This window comes from Lontra canadensis, unplaced genomic scaffold (assembly GCF_010015895.1).
Source record: "Lontra canadensis isolate GAN:19392208 unplaced genomic scaffold, GSC_riverotter_1.0 scaffold151, whole genome shotgun sequence".
NCBI classification, from domain to species: domain Eukaryota; kingdom Metazoa; phylum Chordata; class Mammalia; order Carnivora; family Mustelidae; genus Lontra; species Lontra canadensis.
The window spans coordinates 626,787-641,119 of record NW_022631145.1 but is presented as its reverse complement, the minus strand read 5'-3'; the positions used below and the strand labels follow the sequence as shown (position 1 = coordinate 641,119).

General features: G+C 38.6%; 1 pseudogene; it reads right to left on the bottom strand.

Moving 5' to 3' along the window:
- Positions 1-228: 228 nt before the first annotated feature.
- LOC116859237 lies at positions 229-1,188 on the bottom strand (annotated as a pseudogene).
- Between the last annotated feature and the right edge of the window lie 13,145 nt (positions 1,189-14,333).

Here is a 14,333-nt window from a genome sequence, read left to right as displayed (position 1 = left end):
GAATGTATGTCACAATTTATTTAAGCATTATACATAGAAGTATTTTTTATTATTATTATTATTTGATGCAAAAAGCTTTATTGTTTCCATTTGGTCCACGGGTTGGGAGAGGACTCCTAGGTGGTTGAAAAACTGCCTAGTGGCTTCAGGGAAAGGCTCAGGGCACAAGCCTTGGCACCAGCATGATGCCAGAGGGGTCCCTCAAAGACTGCTGAGCTTCAGAGGGTCCTAGTGGTGCTCAAGGGTCAGCCTCCAAAGAGATACTCGCCAAGCCCAGCCTGGGGGCCGGCCAGCCTTCGGAGGTGAGTCAGCTGATTGCCATCTTCTTGATGAGTTTCCCTTCCTCATGCAGGAAGTGGTTCTCCGGGAAGTCACAAGGCTGGGGGTCTGTGTGGGCGGAACCCAGGGCATGCAGACCCATATGGGCCTGGTTCTGGTTCTTCTCCAGAACCAGGGCAGCTTCCCTGGCATCCACGGTTTTACTACAGACCCCTCCTGGGACGGCTCCTGCACATCCTGGAAGAGGGCGCCGCTGGGCTGGTTTTGCATGTTCAGGAGATGCTGGGCACCCTGGGGTTTCTCCTGAGCCAACTAGCCTAAGATATGTCCCACACCTTCCAGAGTCACATCGTCCAGGTGGAAATAGAAGCCTGGAAAGAGGTAGGTATAGGAGGCCCACAGATGCACATTGACCAGCCAGTTGACTGTGGCCTCCCCATTGGGGGCATACTACTGAGGAATGTGGGAGCTGGGGGCACCTGGGTGGCTCAGTTGTTAAGAGTCTGACTTCTGCTCAAGTCGTGATCCCAGGGTCCTCTGATGGAGCCCTGCATGATGGAGCCCTGTTCAGCGGGAAGCCTGGTCTCCCTGTCCCACTCCCCCTGCTTGTATTCCCTCTTTCGCTGTGTCTCTCTGCCAAGTAAGTAAAATAAAATATTTAAAAAAACACACAAATGAATGTGGGAGCTCATGGTTGATCAGTGATAAGGAGTTAAGCTCAAAATTGGGTGTTGGCTGGTCCTGGAGGCAGAGGGTGGCCAAGAAGATGGCTCCAAAGGTTGTATCTCGATAAAGGGTTGTAAGGTGGTTGGAGGCTGGTAGAAGGGTCCGTCCAAACACTGCTAGAACAAAAGACAGACCTCCCAACTGCTGGGCACACTGCCTGTGCATTCCACTTTCGATGGGCATTTGTGGTGTTTTCTTTTGGAGTCTGTTGCAGCGCTTCTGTCTGTATGTGTTTTCATCAATTTTTATTTAAATTCCAGCTAACATATAGTGTCATATTAGTTTCAGGTGTAGGATTTAGTGATTCATTACTTAAATACAACATGAGTCGCTCATCACAGCAAGTGCCCTTATTAATACCCATCATCAATTTAACCCATTCCCCCACCCATGGATATATATTTTCCTGTAGAATAGTAACCTTGCTTAAGTTTTGGATATTTGTCATTAGGTCCTAAAATTTCCCTTCTCCGATATTTCTCTACTTTCATTCAGGGACAGCTAAATATAAGTTAGACCTTGTCATTGTAGTTCTGTGCCCCCTCTGTATTTTCCATCTATTTTGTCTGTTTTTGGCTGAATTATCAATAAGTTTTCTAATAGTTCTATCTTCAGTTGTATCTATCTACTATTAAAACTATACATTGAATTTTTATTTCATTTACTTACAATGTTTCCAATATCTACTTAGCCATCACTTTCTATTTTTTAATTTTTTTAAAAGATTTTATTTATTTATTTGACAGAGAGAGATCACAGTAGGCGGAGAGGCAGGCAGAGAGAGAGGAGGAAGCAGGCTTCCCAGTGAGCAGAGAGCCTGATGCAGGGCTCAATCCCAGGACCCTGGGATCATGACCTAAGCTGAAGGCAGAGGTTTTAACCCACTGAGCCACCCAGGCACCCCAGTCCATCACTTTTTAGAATCCTCTTTTTCCATCCATATTTTCCGGCTTGGATTTCATTTCTACTACAAATATGGAGCTGCAATTAATTTCAATAGCTGAAATTTCTCTGATTTGGTTTGTGCTATTTATTCAGATTATTATCACTTATGTCATATTTTCCTATCTGTGTGTATGATCTAGACATTGATTTTTTAAGAAGTTATTTGTCATACTTGTCCCTAAGGATTAAAATACAAAAAGAGGAGGTAATTTATCAAAATACAGCATATTTTTTCATATATCCACAAAAATAAATTCCTGTGAACTTTTTTTTTATGTGAATACAGTTTATTCATTTGGGGCGAGGTCAGTTGCTAACTGGCTGTAACCACACTCCTTGCCATGGAATAAACAGCCTTATAAATGTTCTTCTTACCCACTCTTTTAGATCAAATAAGCTTTTTAATTACAATAAACTTAATTTTTTTAGAATACTTTTAGGTTCACAGCAAAATTGAGCAGAAAGTACAGAGAATTCCCATATACCCTCTATCCCCACAGATGCACGTCCTCCCCCAAGTCATCATCTCGTTTGTGAGAATTGATGAACCTACACTGATAAAGCATTATCACCCCAAAGTCTATGCTTTACATTAGGGTTCAGTTTTAACATTGTACAGTCTGTGGATTTTAACAAACATGTTATCTACCATCCTAGTATTCTATAGAATTTCTACCATCCTAGTATTCTATAGAATTGTCATAAAACTCCTCTGTAAACATCCATGTGTAGGTTTTCATATGGACACAAGTTTTTAGTTCATTTGGGTAAATACCAAGGAGCATACTGATTGCATGGTAAGTGTGTGTGTAATTTTATCAGGAACTGATAAACTGTCTTTCAAAGTGGCTGTATAATTTTGCCTTCCCACCAGCACTGTATGAGAACCCTATTGTTCCACATCCTTGCCAGCATCTGGTATTGTCAGTGATCTGGATTTTGGCCATTCTTGTAGATGTATAGTGCTATCTCGTTTTTATTTACATTTCCCTTATAACATATGATGTGGAGCATCTATTCATAGGTTTATTTGTTATCTCTGTATCTTCAGTGAGGTGTCTCTTAAGGTCTTTGGCTTACTTTTCATTTGACGTCTTTACTTACTGTTGAGTTCTAAAAGTTCCTTGTATGTTTTTGGATAAAAGTAATTTATCAGATGTGTCTTGCACAAATACTTCTCCTAGTCTGGATTCTCTTCTCATTCTCTTGATATTGTCTTTTGAAGAACAGAAATTTTTAATTTTAATGAAATCCAGTTTATTAATTCTTTCTTTCATGGATCATGCCTTTGGTGATAGATCTAAGAAGTCCACTCCGCACTCAACATTGTCTGGGTTTTCGCCTGTTTTCTTTTAGAAGTTTCATTTTACATTTAGGTATGTGGTCCATTTTGAGTTAATTTTTGCAAACTGTCTAAGGTGTGTGTGTTTAGATTTTTCCCCTGAGCATGTGGATATCCAGCATCATTTGTCGATGTGTGGCCTCATGCCAAGCATTAGGAAATGAGTCCTCTGCTACTATCATCTGAGAAAGATTGTAGAAAATAGGCACAACTTCTTCCTTAAATGTAGACTGGAACAGTGAACCCATCTAGGCTTGATGCATTCTGTTATTGATCTAACATATTTAATAAATATGGGTCTATTCAGATTGTCTTTTTCTTCTTGTGTGGATAGCATAACTTCAGTTCAATTCTGTCTTGTATGAATTTTGGAATATTGCTTCTTTCAAAGAAGTAATATGTTTTATTTAGATTATAAAAATTGAGAATATAGAGATATTTATAGTATTATTTTATTATCCTTTTATATCCATGGAATCTCTGGTGAGGTCTTATCCTTCGTGTTTCATGTTAGTAATTTATGTCCTCTTTTTTTTATTATTTTATTGGTTGTTATGGCTTAGGTGTATCAGTTTTACTGAAAGTTTTGCAGAACCAGCTTTTGGTTTTGTTGTTTTTCTTTATCGGTTTCTTTTTTCATTGGTTTCTGCTCTAATTCATATTATTGATTTTTTTTAGTTTTTATTTAAATTCCAGTTAACACAGAGTGTAATATTAGTTTCAGGTGTACAATTTAGTGATTCAGTACTTCCTTACAACACCCAACACTCATCATGACAAGTGCCCTCCTTAATCCCCCTCACCTATTTACCCCATCCCCTACCCTTCTTCCCTCTGGTAATCATCAGTTTGTTCCCCATAGTTCAGAGTTTGTTTCTTGATTTTTCTCTTTCTCCCTACGCCCCCCATGATCTTTTGTTTTGTTTCTGAAATTCCACATATGAGTGAAATCATGTGCTGTTTGTCTTTCTCTGACTTACTTCATTTAGCTTAATACTCCATAGCTCCGTCCATGTCATTCTTTTGATGGCTGAGTAATATTCTGTTGCACATAACACATCTTCTTTATCCATTCATCAGTTGATAGATATGTGTGCTCTTCCCATAATTTGGCTCCTGTTGATAATGCTGCTGTAAACATCAGAGTGCATGTATCCCTTTGAATTTGTATCTTTGTATTCTTTGGGTAAATACCTAGTACTGCAATTCCCGAGTGGTAGGGTATTCTATTTCTAACTTTTTGAAGAACCTCCAACCTGTTTTACAGATTGGCTGCACCAATTTGCATTCCCATGCCCAGTGTAAGAGGATTCCCTTTTTCTGCATCATCACCAACACCTTTTGTTTCCTTTGTTGTGAATTTTAACCATTCTGATTGATGTGAGGTCATATATCACTGCAGTCTTGTTTGCATTTCCCTGATAAGTTATGATGAACATTTTCTCGTGTGTCTGTTGGTCATCTAAATGTGTTTGGAAAAGTGTTTATTCATGTCTTTTGCCCATTTTTAATTGGGTTATTTGTTTTTTGGGTGTTGAGTTGGTTATGTTCTTTATAGATACTGAATACTATTTATCAGATAGGTAATTTGCAGATATCGTCTCCCATTCTGTGGGTTGCCTTTTAGTTGTGTTCATTGTTTTCTTCTCTCTGTGTGGAAGCTTTTCATCTTGATGAATTCCTAGTAGTTTATTTTTGTTTTTGTTTCTGTTGCCTCCAGAGGCATGTCTCGTAAAAAGTTGGTATGCCCAAAGTCAAAGAGATTGCTGCCTGTATTCTCCTTTAGGATTTTGATGGTTTCCTGTCTCACATTTAGGTCTTTAATCCATTTTGACTTTTTGTGTATGGTGTAAAAAAGTGGTCCAGTTTCATTCTTCTGCATGTTTCTGTCCAGTTTACCCAACATCATTTGTTGAAGAGACTGTCTTTTTTCCATTGGATAATCTTGCCCTCTTTGTTGAAGATAAATTGACCATATACTTGTGGGTTCATTTCTACATTTCCTTTTCTGTTTATTTTATTTATGTGTCCATTTTTGTACCAGTACCATACTGCCTTGATTGCTACAGCTTTGTAATATGACTTAAAGTCCACAATTGTGATGCCTCAAGCTTTGTTTTTCTCTCCGAGGGTTGCTTTGGCTATTTGGGGTCTTTTGTGGTTCCGTACAAATTTTTGGATTGTTCTAGCTCTGTGAAAAATACAAGTGGTATTTTGATAAGTATTGCATTAAATGTGTAGATTCCTTGGGATAGTATCAACATTTTAACAATATTCTTCCAGTCCATGAGCATGGAATGTCTTCCCAGTTCTTTGTGTCACCTTCAATTTCCTTCACCTCAGTTTTACAGTTTTCAGAGTATAGATCTTTTACCTTGTTGGTTAGGTGTATTCCTAGGTATCTTACTATTTTTGGTATAATTGTAAATGGGTTTGATTCTTTGATTTCTCTTTCTGATGTTTCATTATTGTTGATGTATAGAAATGAAACCAATTTCTGTACATTGATTTTGTATCCTGTGACTTTAATGAATTAGTGTAACAGTTCTTACAAGCTTTTGGTGGAATCTTTTGGGTTTTCTTTATAGAATATCATGTCATCTGTAAATGGTGATAGTTTGACATCTTCTCTACCAATTTTGATGCCCTTTATTTGCTTTTGTTTTTCTGATTTCTGTGTCTAAGACTTTCGGTAATATATTGAACAATACTGGTGAGAGTGGACATCCCTGTCTTATTTCTGACTGTAGAGAAAAAGCTCTGTTTTTCCCCATTGTGGATAATACTATCAGTGGATTTTTCACAGATGAACTTTATTATATTGAGATTTGTTCTCTCTATCCCTACTTTGTTGAGGGTTTTTATTATGAATGGATGTTGTACTTTGTCAAATGCTTTTCCTGCATCTGTTGCAAGGATCCTATGGTTATTATCCTTTCTTTTATTAATGTGGTATATCATGCTAATTGATTGGCAAAAAATGAACTCTACCAGCCCAGGAGGAAATCTCACTTGGTCATGGTAAATGGTTCTTTTAATGTACTGTTGAAATTGGCTTTAGTATGTTACTGAGAAATTTTACATCCATGTTCATCAGGAATATTGGGTTGTAGTTCTCTTTTTTACTGGAGCGTTGCTCTGGTTTTTATATCTGGGTACTGCTGGTCTCATAGAATGAATTTGGAAGGTTTCCTTTTGTTTCTCTTTTGTTGAAGAGTTTGAAAAGAATAGGTATCAAATTTCCTTTAAATATTTGGTAAAATTCCCCTGGGAAGCCATCTGGTCCTGAATTCTTGTTTGTTGAGTAATTTTTGATGTACTGATTCAATTTCTTTGCTGGTTATGGGCATGGTCAAGTTTTCTATTTCTTCTTATTTCAGTTTTGGCAGTTTATATGTTTGTAGGAATTCATCCATTTCTTCTAGGTTGTCCAATTTGTGCATTTAGTTTTTCATAATATTCTCTTATAATTATTTTTATTTCTGTGCTGTTGGTCATTTCTCCTCTATCATTTGTGATTTTATTTATTTTGGCCCTATCTTTTTGATATGTCTGGCTATGGGTTTATCAATTTTATTAATTTTTTTCAAAGAACCGGCTCTAGTTTTGTTGATCTGTTCTATAGTTTTTTAATTTGCTTTCATTTATTTCTACTCTCAGATTTATTATTTCCCTTTATCTACTGGCTTTAGGCTTCATTTGTTGTTTTCCTAGCATCTTTAGGAGTAAGTTTAGGTTGTTTATTTGAGATTTTCCTTGCTTCTTGAGGTAGGCCTTGTATTGCTATATACTTCCTTCTTAGGACCACTTTTGCTCCACCTCAGATGTTTTGGACAATTATGATTTCATTTTCATTTTTTCCCATGTATTTTTTTAGTTTTTTCTCTATTTCCTGGTTGATCCATTCATTGTTTGCTCCTGTTTTTTAACTTTCATGTATTTTCAGTCTTTTTAAAATTTTTCTTGTGGTTAACTTCAAGTTTCATAGCATTGTAGTCAAAAAATGTGCGTGGTATGATCTCACTCTTTTGTACTTGTTGAGGCCTGATGGGAGACCTAGTATGTGATCTATTCTAGAGAATGCCCCATGTGCGCCTGAAAGGAATGTGTATTCTGCTGTTCTAGGATGAAGTGGTCTCACTATATCTCTTAAGTCCCTCTGGTCCAGTGTATCCTTCAAAGACACTGTTTTCCTTGTTGATCTTCAGCTTAGGTGATATGTCCTGTCATTGCTCTAAGTGAGGTGATAAGTCCCCTACAATTATCGTATTACTATCAATGAGTTCCTTTATGTTTGTTAAGAATTGTTTTATATATTTGGGTGCTCCCATGTTGGGTGCATAAATATTCACAATTGTTAGATCTTGTTGGATTGTCCCCTTTATTGATGCAATATCCTTCTTCATCTTTTGTGACAGTCTTTGTTTTAAAGTCTAGTTTGTCCTTTAGAAGTATTGCTGCTCCAACTTTCTTTTGATATCTATTTGCATGGTTAATATTTTTCTGCCCCTCACTTTAAATCTGTAGTTGTCTTTAGGTATAAAATAAGTCTTTTGTGGCAGCATATAGATGAATCTTCTGGGGTTTTTTTAATTTTTTTTATTTTTTATAAACATATATTTTTATCACCAGGGATACAGGTCTGTGAATTGCCAGGTTTACACACTTCACAGCACTCACCATAGCCAATACCCTCCCCAGTGTCCATAACCTGACCCCCCTCTCCCAACGCCCCTCCCCCCAGCAACCCTCAGTTTGTTTTCAGAGATTGAGAGTCACTTATGGTTTGTCGCCCTCCCAATCCCATCTTGTTTCATTTACACTTCTCCTACCCCCTTAGTCCCCCATGTTGCATCTCCACTTTCTCATATCAGGGAGACCATATGATAGTTGTCTTTCTCCGATTGACTTATTTCGCTAAGCATGATACCCTCTAGTTCCATCCACGTTGTCACAAATGGCAAGATTTCATTTCTTTTGATGGCTGCATAGTATTCCATTGTGTATATATACCACTTCGTCTTTATCCATTCGTCTGTTGATGGACATCTAGGTTCTTTCCATAGTTAGGCTATTGTAGACATTGCTGCTATAAACATTCCGGTGCATGTGCCCCTTCGGATCACTACGTTTGTATCTTTAGGGTAAATACCCAGCAGTGCAATTGCTGGGTCATAGGGTAGTTCTATTTTCAACATTTTGAGGAACCTCCATGCTGTTTTCCAGAGTGGTTGCACCAGCTTGCATTCCCACCAACAGTGTAGGAGGGTTCCCCTTTCTCTGCATCCTCGCCAGCATCTGTGATTTCCTGACTTGTTAATTTTAGCCATTCTGACTGGTGTGAGGTGGTATCTCATTGTGGTTTTGATTTGTATTTCCCTGATGCCGAGTGATATGGAGCACTTTTTCATGTGTCTGTTGGCCATCTGGATGTCTTCTTTGCAGAAATGTCTGTTCATGTCTTCTGCCCATTTCTTGATTGGATTATTTGTTTATTGGGTATTGAGTTTGCTAAGGTCTTTATAGATTTTGGACACTAGCCCTTTATCTGATATGTTGTTTGCAAATATCTTCTCCCATTCTGTCAGTTGTCTTTTGGTTTTGTTCACTGTTTCCTTTGCTGTGCAAAAGCTTTTGATCTTGATAAAATCCCAATAGTTCATTTTTGCCCTTGCTTCCCTTGCCTTTGGCGATGTTCCTAGGAAGATGTTGCTGCGGCTGAGGTCGAAGAGGTTGCTGCCTGTGTTCTCCTCAAGGATTTGGATGGATTCCTTTCTCACATTGAGGTCCTTCATCCATTTTGAGTCTATTTTCGTGTGTGGTGTAAGGAAATGATCCAATTTCATTTTTCTGCATGTGGCTGTCCAATTTTCCCAGCACCATTTGTTGAAGAAACTGTCTTTTTTCCATTGGACATTCTTTCCTGCTTTGTCGAAGATGAGTTGACCATAGAGTTGAGGGTCTATTTCTGGGCTCTCTATTCTGTTCCTTTGATCTATATGTCTGTTTTTGTGCCAGTACCATGCTGTCTTGATGATGACAGCTTTGTAATAGAGCTTGAAGTCTGGAATTGTGATGCCACCAACTTTGGCTTTCTTTTTCAATATTCCTTTGGCTATTCGCGGTCTTTCCTGGTTCCATATAAATTTTAGGATTATTTGTTCCATTTCTTTGAAAAAAATGGATGGTACTTTGATAGGAATTGCATTAAATGTGTAGATTGCTTTAGGTAGCATAGACATTTTCCCAATATTTATTCTTCCAATCCAGGAGCATGGAACATTTTTCCATTTCTTTGTGTCTTCCTCAATTTCTTTCATGAGTACTTTATAGTTTTCTGTGTATAGATTCTTAGGCTCTTTGGTTAGGTTTATTCCTAGGTATCTTATAGTTTTGGGTGCAATTGTAAATGGGACTGACTCCTTAATTTCTCTTCTTCTGTCTTGTTGGTGTAGAGAAATGCAACTGATTTCTGTGCATTGATTTTATATCCTGATACTTTCCTGAATTCCTGTACAAGTTCTAGCAGTTTTGGAGTGGAGTCTTTTGGCTTTTCCACATATAGTATCATATCATCTGCGAAGAGTGATAGTTTGACTTCTTCTTTGCCGATTTGGATGCCTTTAATTTCCTTTTGTTGTCTGATTGCTGAGGCTAGGACTTCTAGTACTCTGTTGAATAGCAGTGGTGATAACGGACATCCCTGCCGTGTTCCTGACCTTAGCGGAAAAGCTTTCAGTTTTTCTCCATTGAGAATGATATTTGCGGTGGGTTTTTCATAGATGGCTTTGATAATATTGAGGTATGTGCCCTCTATCCCTACACTTTGAAGAGTTTTGATCAGGAAGGGATGCTGTACTTTGTCAAATGCTTTTTCAGCATCTATGGAGAGTATCATATGGTTTTTGTTCTTTCTTTTATTAATGCGCTGTATCACATTGATTGATTTGCAGATGTTGAACCAACCTCGCAGCCCTGGAATAAATCCCACTTGGTCATGGTGAATAATCCTTTTATGTACTGTTGAATCCTATTGGCTAGTATTTTGGTGAGAATTTTTGCATCTGTGTTCATCAAGGATGTTGGTCTGTTGTTCTCTTTTTTGATGGGCTCCTTGTCTGGTTTTGGGATCAAGGTGATGCTGGCCTCATAAAATGAGTTTGGAAGTTTTCCTTCCATTTCTATTTTTTGAACAGTTTCAGGAGAATAGGAATTAGTTCTTCTTTAAATGTTTGGTAGAATTCCCCCGGGAAGACGTCTGGCCCTGGGCTTTTGTTTGTTTGGAGATTTTTGATGACTGTTTCAATCTCCTTACTGGTTATGGGTCTGTTCAGGCTTTCTATTTCTTCCTGGTTCAGTTGTGGTAGTTTATATGTCTCTAGGAATGCATCCATTTCTTCCAGATTGTCAAATTTGTTGGTGTAGAGTTGCTCATAGTATGTTCTTATAATTGTTTGTATTTCTTTGGTGTTAGTTGTGATCTCTCCTCTTTCATTCATGATTTTATTGATTTGGGTCCTTTCTCTTTTCTTTTTGATAAGTCTGGCCAGGGGTTTATCAATCTTATTAATTCTTCAAAGAACCAGCTCCTAGTTTCCTTGATTTGCTCTATTTTTTTTGTTTGTTTGTTTCTATTTCATTGATTTCTGCTCTGATCTTTATGATTTCTCTTTTCCTGCTGGGTTTAGGCTTTCTTTGTTGTTCTTTCTCCAGCTCCTTTAGGTGTAGGGTTAGGTTGTGTACCTGAGACCTTTCTTGTTTCTTGAGAAAGGCTTGTACCGCTATATATTTTCCTCTCAGGACTGCCTTTGTTATGTCCCACAGATTTTGAACCGTTGTGTTTTCATTATCATTTGTTTCCGTGAATTTTTTCAATTGATCTTTAATTTCCTGGTTGACCCATTCATTCTTTAGAAGGATGCTGTTTAGTCTCCATGTATTTGGGTTCTTTCCAAATTTCCTCTTGTGATTGAGTTCTAGCTTCAGAGCATTGTGGTCTGAAAATATGCAGGGAATGATCCCAATCTTTTGATACCAGTTGAGACCTGATTTAGGACCCAGGATGTGATCTGTTCTGGAGAATGTTCCATGTGCACTAGAGAAGAATGTGTATTCTGTTGCTTTGGGATGAAATGTTCTGAATATATCTGTGATGTCCATCTGGTCCAGTGTGTCATTTAAGGCCTTTATTTCCTTGTTGTTCTTTTGCTTGGATGATCTGTCCATTTCAGTGAGGTGAGTGTTAAAGTCCCCTACTATTATTGTATTATTGTTGATGTGTTTCTTTGATTTTGTTATTAATTGGTTTATATAGTTGGCTGCTCCCACGTTAGGGGCATAGATGTTTACAATTGTTAGATCTTCTTGTTGGACAGATCCTTTGAGTATGATATAGTGTCCTTCCTCATCTCTTATTATAGTCTTTGGCTTAAAATCTAATTGATCTGATATAAAGATTGCCACTCCTGCTTTCTTCTGATGTCCATTAGCATGGTAAACTTTAGCCACCCCCTAACTTAAATCTGGAGGTGTCCTCGGGTCTAAAATGAGTTTCTTGTACGCAACATATAGATGGGTTTTGTTTTTTTATCCATTCTGATACCCTGTGTCTTTTGATTGGGGCATTTAGCCCATTAACATTCAGGGTAACTATTGAGAGATATGAATTTAGAGTCATTGTATTGCCTGTAAGGTGACTGTTACTGTATATTGTCTCTGTTTCTTTCTGATCTACTATTTTTAGGGTCTCTCTTTGCTTAGAGGACCCCTTTCAATATTTCCTGTAGAGCTGGTTTGGTGTTTGCAAATTCTTTCAGTTTTTGTTTGTCCTGGAAGCTTTTAATCTCTCCTTCTATTTTCAATGATAGCCTAGCTGGATACAGTATTCTTGGCTGCATGTTTTTTCGTTTAGTGCTCTGAATATATCATGCCAGCTCTTTCTGGCCTGCCAGGTCTCTGTGGATAAGTCTGCTGCCAATCTAATATTTTTACCATTGTATGTTACAGACTTCTTTTCCCGGGCTGCTTTCAGGATTTTCTCTTTGTTCTAAGACTTGTAAATTTTATTATTAGGTGACGGGGTGTGGACCTATTCTTGTTGATTTTGAGGGCGGTTCTCTGCACCTCCTGGATTTTGATGCTTGTTCCCTTTGCCATATTAAGAAAATTCTCTCCAATAATTCTCTCCAATATACCTTCTGCTCCCCTCTCTCTTTCTTCTTCTTCTGGAATCCCAATTATTGTAATATTGTTTGTCTTATGGTGTCACTTATCTCTCAAATTCTCCCCCCTGTGGTCCAGTAGCTGTTTGTCCCTCTTTTGCTCAACTTTTTTGTTCTCTGTCATTTGGTCTTCTATATCACTAATTCTTTCTTCTGCCTCATTTATCCTAGCAGTGAGAGCCTCCATTTTTGATTGCACCTCATTAATAGCTTTTTTTATTTCAACTTGGTTAGATTTTAGTTCTTTTATTTCTCCAGAAAGGGCTTTTATATCTCCTGAGAGGGTTTCTCTAATATCTTCCATGCCTTTATTGAGCCTGGCTAAAACCTTGAGAATCGTCATTCTGAACTCTAGATCTGACATTTTACCAATGTCTGTATTGATTAGGTCCCTAGCTTTCAGTACTGCCTCTTGTTCTTTATTTTGTGATGAATTTTTCCACCTTGTCATTTTTTCCAGATAAGAGTATATGAAGGAGCAAATAAAATACTAAAAGGATGGCAAAGACCCCAGCAAAATACTCTTTAACCAGATCAGTAGAGATCCCAAATCATGGGGGGGGAGAAAGGGGATAAAAAGCAGTTCAGAAAAAAAAAAGAAACAATCAAAAAAAGAAAACGAATAAAGAAAAAATATAAAATAGAAAAAAATATATATATATATTAGATAAACTAGTTAAAAAACGTTAAAAAAGAAAAGGGTAAAAGTTAAAAAAATTAGCAGAAGAAGAAAAAAAATTGAAAAAAAGAATTAAATTAACTGCAAGACTAAAGAATCATGGGGAGAAAGCCATGACTTCCATGCTTTGCTTATCCTTCTCTGGTATTCCGCTGCTCTCCTTGGTATTGAAACTGCACTCCTTGGTAGGTGAACTTGGTTCTGGCTGGATTTCTTGTTGATCTTCTGGGGGAGGGGGCTGTTGTAGTGATTCTCAAGTGTCTTTGCCCCAGGTGGAGTTGCACCACCCTTACCAGGGGCCGGGCTGAGTAATCCGCTCGGGTTTGATTTTGGGAGCTTTTGTTCCCTGAGCGCTTTCTGTAGAGTTCCGGAGGACGGGAATGAAAATGGCAGCCTCCCAGTCTCTGTCCCGGAGGAGCCAGGAGCTTGGGCCCCACTCCTCACTGCTCCCTCAGAGAATAGCGCCCAATTACTCCCATCTCCCTGGTCTCCGGCCGTGCTCCAAGCTCACCAAGCCTGTGACCGGTTCAAGGTAACCCCGAGCTGAGAGCTCACTCCTCAGCTCTCTGTAGCTGGCTTCCCTGTTCTAATACCTGTAAGCTCTGCGACACTCAGACACCCCCGATCCTTCTGTGACCCTGCGGGACCTGAGGCCACGCTCACCCCGCATGGGGTTCATATCGGTTTAGCCTCTGGAGCAATGTCCCTCAGTGGAACAGACTTTTAAAAGTCCCGATTTTGTGCTCCGTTGCTCCGCCGCTTGCCGGAAGCCAGCCCCTCCCCCCGCAGTCTTTCTTCTTGTCGCTTTGATTCACTTCTCCGCCAGTCCTACCTTTCAGAAAGTGGTTGATTTTCTGTTTCTAGAATTGCTGTTCTTCTTCTCTTTGATCTCCCATTGGATTTGTAGGTATTTTCAATCTTTAGATAAGTTATCTAGCTGATCTCCTGCTACCTTATGTAGCCTCAGCCTGCTACTTCTCCGCCATCTTGACTCCTCCGAATCTTGTGGGTTTTTTTTTAAAGATTTTATTTATTTATTTGAGAGAGAGAAAGCAAGGACACAAGTTGGGGGAGGGGCTTCAGGAGGGGGGACGCATATGTTGCAGTAAGTAGGGAGCCCAATGCTGGGCTCTATCCCAGG